The 6,270-nt window shown below is 37.6% G+C and overlaps 1 non-coding gene across 1 annotated transcript; it reads right to left on the bottom strand.

Moving 5' to 3' along the window:
- Positions 1-5,130: 5,130 nt before the first annotated feature.
- LOC112516056 lies at positions 5,131-5,237 on the bottom strand. The gene has a single exon (XR_003069575.1). It is a non-coding gene; the product is annotated as a small nucleolar RNA R71 (small nucleolar RNA).
- Positions 5,238-6,270: the final 1,033 nt, after the last annotated feature.

Here is a 6,270-nt window from a genome sequence, read left to right as displayed (position 1 = left end):
AACTCTTTTTGAATTATGGCAAGCTTTTCATTTGAAGATTTTTCTAAATTAACTAAGTTTGATTGAGCTTCTGTGAACATTTTAAAAAATTTGTTTCTTTCCTCTGTGAGAAGAATGACTTCTTTTTCACAAAGAGAAAGTTTTTCTTTGAGCTTGTAATGTTCCAAATGACATGAATCAAAATTATCAATTGATTCAAAAGAGTAAGAAGTGGAAACCTCTTGGTCACTTGAGTAAGAGGAGTCTGAGTCAATATTTGTTATTCCACAGAAGATCTCATCCTCTGTGTCTGACAGAGGTTCATCCTCCTTAGCCTTAAAGTTATGATGTTCATCAATACACATGGCTCTGTTGTTCTCGATAGTCTTCTTCACTTCTTCGATTTGTTTCTCCAATTCTGCCCAAATGTCCATAGACAGATGACAGTGATCAATGCATTTGAAGATCTCATGTAGTATAGCCATGATCAACATCCTTTTGCATTTGCTTTCCAATTCAACTAATACCTTTTCTTCATCGTTCCAGTTTGTGATCGGTTTGGGCTCATAATGCTCAGGAACTTCAAGAGTTGTACCAGTTGCTGGAACTCTTGGAATCAAATTCATTGGCACAAATGTTGGATTATAGAGAAATTCACAAATTCTAGGGTGAATTCCCTCCAGGAAGTTGATCATACGCACTTTCCATTGCGAATATTCCTCTATGATAAGCGTAGGAGGCTTTGATTGAGATCCAGTTCTCATGAATGAGGTATTGACCAAGTTAGCCATTGAAATTTGAAGAAACAGGGTAATCTGAAGAAAACTGGTGTTCTAGAAGACGCAGATTAATACCAAAAACCGAATTAATTGAATAAGAATTCAATTCCTGCTCTGATACCAATTGTTGGACCTTAAATTCAGCTTTGATATTGATCTAATACTCTGAATGAACTCTAAGACGATTAAAGTGCAGCAGAAACAATATTAAGAACAGAACAGAGTAAATAAACCAAGAACACACTGTCAAGATGAGGAAGAAGATGAACACAGGAGAATTGCTTCAAAGGTTTTTCAATTCATTCAATTGAAAATTTAGACGATTACAATTCGGAAGCACACTGATTACAAAGGCCTTAGCCGCTATATATACTAGTTTCTAACGACCTTACTGAAAAGATCTTGACGCGTGAAATCATTTAAGCCGTCCAAATAAAGTCAATTAAGTCCTAGTCACATGAGAAGCACATGCAGCTAATAACCATTGAAAAACAGTTGGAACAGGATCTTCACAGAAGACGAAATCCGCAGACCCTCTGTGAGCCATCTCAAAGGCTCTGCTGTAATTGACTTGTATGTTCTTATTGACAGAGGACCATTTTCCAGAACCTCTATGAGAGACATCAGAGGTTCTGTTACACTTTACTTGTTCGAATAAAAGGCTTCTGTCGTTAGTCCTCTATTGTCCTCTGTGGAAGATCTCCTTCTGTCAAGACTTGCAGAATACTTTTTCTATACTTTTACAAGAGATGAATAATAGAGCTAACAGAAAGATACCATGCATCAGCAAAGCCTACTAATATATCATTTGGGGTTTCACTGTATGGGATAACGCTTTCTTTGTTTATACTTTTAACAGGTATTGTAACCCCATTTTTTCATAGTAGGGAAAAAAAGCCCATGTTGATGGTTCCTTTTAGGCATCAAAATATATTCTTGATACCATTACAATGACGTTGGGTTGGTAACAAATTCACTAAGAATGCAATATCTGGGCGAGTACATTGTGTAAAGTACAATAATGCACCTATTGCACTTAGATAAGGAATTTCAGCTCCCAACACCTCTTCATCATCATCCTCTGGACGAAATGGATCTTTCCTTATATCCAACACTTCAACCCATCATGGGAGTGCTAGCCGAATGCACTTTGTCCATATTAAATCGTCTGATCATTTTCTAGACATATGTGGATCGGTGGAATAATATTCCACAAACTCGTTGTCCTAGCTCAAATAGCTAGACAAAACCAAGTTTTCCCAAGATCTTTCATCTTAGATTTCGATTTCAAGTAGCTTGTGGTTTCTCTTATTTCATCAAGAGTGCCTATTATGTTCATAACATCTACATATAGAGCTACAATTGAAAGTCTACAACTTGTTTACTTTATAAATATACAAGGGTACGATTCATCGTTCTTATATCCCTTCTCAATCAAGTATTCACTTGGGCAGGTATTACTACATCCGCCTAGATTGATTTAATCTATAAAGTGGGTGTTTCAATTTTATTGCAAACGCACTATGTGGTTGGTTTAGAGTTACTTGATTTAGGTAATGTAATATCATCAAACACTTTTATATATCTTTGAATCTAGATCCCCATAGTGATATGTAGTAACCACATCATTGAGCTTCATTTCTAGTCCTTCGGGAACTACTAGGCTAATTAATTAGCAGAATGTTATAACATCCATCACGGGAGAGTAAGTCTTCTCGTGGTCAATCGAGGCGTTGTGAGAAATCTTCCACCAAAAGAGATCCTTATACATTATGACTTAATTATTCTCATTACGCTTTCTGACAAATAATTTATCTACGTCCTACAGGCTTTATACTTGGTGGGTTAGCACTACCTAACCAAATACCTGTTCAACTTTCAATTAGTATAATTTTCCTGAATTGTTTCGTTCCATTTAGATCATATTTGCTCTTCGTTGACATTTTCAATCGAGCATGGTTTGATGTCATTGTGATCTATCATTTTATGAGCAACAATATATATGATATATCATCAGTGACTATGTATGATCTGTTCATCGACTCATATGCACTCTCATTTGAGATTTCTTTAATCCCTGCAATCAATATAAACTTCAGAGCATTCTCCAATAATGATTCATAGACATAGTTTTAATCAGGGACAATCTCATGAAAGTTTATGTATTGATGATAAATGGTTGTGCCTTACTCTTCTTTTCCTTTAGATGAGTATCTATCGAACCAAGTTGCTTCCCCCATTTCGTTTTGGGAGCCACAACCTCAACCACATCTCCACCATGTGTGATTGCAACGCACTTTCCAGCGGCGTTGTGTCATTGTTTGGGGACTTTTAGCCTTATGGGTATATTTGCAGCTGTCATATCACTCTATTGGGTCACCTATTGATTTGGTGATGACCCACTGATTTGTTCCTCTATCCTATCAACACTTAGTAGTTATTGGTTTCTTTGTATATTGGTGACTTGGTACATACTTAAAGCCATTGGCAAAATCGAAGACTAGCCAATGTGAAGACAGAAGGTCACCGATGCGATACTGTGGATCAACTGTCTAATTTACACACCAAGTCTCCAGAGTAGCTGATATGAAGATTGAAAATATTTTGAAGCTACAAGTCGATTGATGGAAGATCTTCATGCACCGAAGATTTGTGAGGAAGATCTTCATGCACTGAACATTTGAAGGAAGATGTTCATGCAACGAAGATTTGTGAGGAAGATCTTGATGCAACGAAGATTTGAAGAAAGATCTTCAGGCACTAAAGATTTGTGAGTAGCTGTTTGAAGCTACTAATCCATCCAAAGAAGATCTTCCTACAGACTGACCATATCGCTGCAAAAGTTTGTCTCTGCATGAACAATGTTGTATGCACACTTTTTACAATGAAAATGAGATATCAACAATAGTCAAGTCAACCCCTGCCTTCTTATCCTCAAGTGACAAGTGTCCCCATGCATTTAATGCCGAAGGTAGTATAAAAGGCAGTATGCATTTGCAAACTGACTTCCTTTGAAAGATTTGTAAGTGCATTCTCAAGGCAATCGGCTCTTCTCTTCTACTCTTCTGTATGTGAAGAAAAACTTAGTGGGTTCTTCATTTCCTTTTAAGTACTCTCTGTGTTGTTGTTGTAAGTTCTTTTCTTTGTAAGATTGTTTAGGTTAGGTTATCCTTTCCTTTCTTCCGCAACAATCTTTATTGTATCTCTGTGTATGAATTCTTGATATACATCAATAAAAATTAAAAAGTTAAAAATATGTGTAATTGTATTCAACCCCCTACTACAATTACTTTCTGTTTATTTCCATCTCATTCGGGACAAACAAGTGGTATAAGAGCAGATAGCTTAATCTCATAAGCTAGATGTGCAATGGCCTCTTCTTTTTCTAACTCCACTCCTTCTTCTTATCATGACAATGGCACTTAGCATAGCCTCCAAAGTTCAACAAGAACAACTTTCCTCTGTGGAAAAGTCGCATGACACTCTTCCTTGAGAGTGTTGATAGTCAATATCTCTCTATCCTTAAGGATGGCCCTATTGTTCCGAAAGTCTGGCTTCTTCATGGAAAGAAAAAAGATAAAGGTAACTCTTCAAATAATTCTGATAATGATGAAGAGAAATCTGACTTTACTGAAAGGTTCGTCATCAAAGATCCTTCACAGCACAATAAAGATGACAAAAGGAAAGTTTCCTTGGATACCAAGGTAAGGGCTATCATTGCCCTATCTCTTTCCGATGATGTTTACCACTCCTTCATGAACCTCTCTACTGCTAAGGACACGTTGAACACTATCTGTGTTCTGTATGAAAGAACTAATTGTTCCGAAAATACCGCATTTGGAAAACCAACCGCCGGTTTTTGCATCAATACCACCATTTCCGAATTTTTAACAAAGACACCCACATAATGATAATAATTTGGGTAATGAGGACACAGAATCGAAACATAATGAACAACAAAGAGCACAAACTCCGAACATCATTAATTTGACAAATTCCAAAAATGGAAGGATCATGGATTATGCTATTCCGGATTTTGAGCAATTAAATTCCGGGATAGTTAGACCACATATGATTGCTCTCCATTTCGAACTAAAACCGATAACGTTTCACATGTTGCAAACGAATGGCCAATTTGCCAGATTACCTTCGGAGGACCCATATTCGCACTTAAAATCTTTTATGGAAATCACAGATGCTTTCTTGATCCCGGGAGTGTCCAATGACGCTCTCAGACTCACTTTATTTCCATTTTCATTAAAGGATCGGGCAAAAGCATGGCTTAACTCTTTTAACACCGGGTTCTGTGTTGTCATGGAATAACATGGCAGAAATATTTTTGCGAAAATATTTTCCACCAACAAGGAACGCTAAGTCCAGGAACGAAATCTGTCTTTTCAAACAAATGGACGATGAGGCTGTTCTTGACGCGTGGGAAAGGTTCAAAGAGCTGTTGAGGAAATGCCCACACCATGGCATTCTGTATTGTATTCAATTCGAGACGTTTTACAATGGGTTAAATCCCATGGCAAAACAAATGCTCGATGCGACTGCAGGTGGAGCCTTCACAGCCATGACCTATAATGAAGGATATGAAATCCTGGAAAAGATATCTGCTAACAATGGGCATCGGGTCGACCCACATGCTCAGTCACAGGAAAAGATTGCTAGGATACATGATGTAGATGCATATACTGCAGTAACAGCTCAGCTCATCTCCATGACCAACATGCTGAAAAATTTAACTTTAGGTCAGGGAGGACAACGAGCTGCTAATACACCAGTCCCAATAGTCCTATCTGTGCAATGTGTGTGATGTGGTAGGGAACACTCATATGAACACTGTCACAATTCTGAATCAGTAAACTATGTTCATAACAGAGCTAATCCCTATTCAAACACATATAATGCCAGTTGGAGACAATATCCGAACTTTTCCTGGAACAGTCCCAGTTTAAACCCACTAATCCATAAACAACAAGAAACTTCTAATTTCCAACCACAACATCATGGAAACAGTTCTAACTCTCAGAATCACCAACAAAGTTTTCAGAATTCACAACCACCTTTTCAGAACAAACCTCCTCCACAGGCAGAATCATCTTCTATGGAAGCAATGATTAAAGGACTTTTTGCACATGCACAAGCCCAAAATCAAGCTTTGATTAATCAACAAAGTGCTACCATCAGGAATTTAGAGACTCAAGTCAGTCAACTTGAACTCAACCCGAACAATCGAGCCCTTGGTACCTTACCCAGTAATACAGAAGTCCCTAGAGACCTAGGAAAGGAACATGTGAAAATAGTAACCCTTAGGAGCGGAAAGGAGGTGACAGAAAAAGTGCCAAAAGATAGTGTACCAACTTTGACAAAAACTGATTGTTGATCCTCTCTCTCAGTGATTTGATGATAATCCCTTTTCCCTTTCATGTTGTATTTGTGTTTCTGTATTTTCAGTTCCAGCGATCATCACTGAGTATGTTCAGTGATCGCTGAAGAACTTGCATTGTAA

This window comes from Cynara cardunculus, assembly GCF_001531365.2.
Source record: "Cynara cardunculus var. scolymus isolate 2C chromosome LG 7, CcrdV1, whole genome shotgun sequence".
NCBI lineage: Eukaryota > Viridiplantae > Streptophyta > Magnoliopsida > Asterales > Asteraceae > Cynara > Cynara cardunculus.
This window is presented reverse-complemented; position numbering and strand designations above follow the sequence as displayed.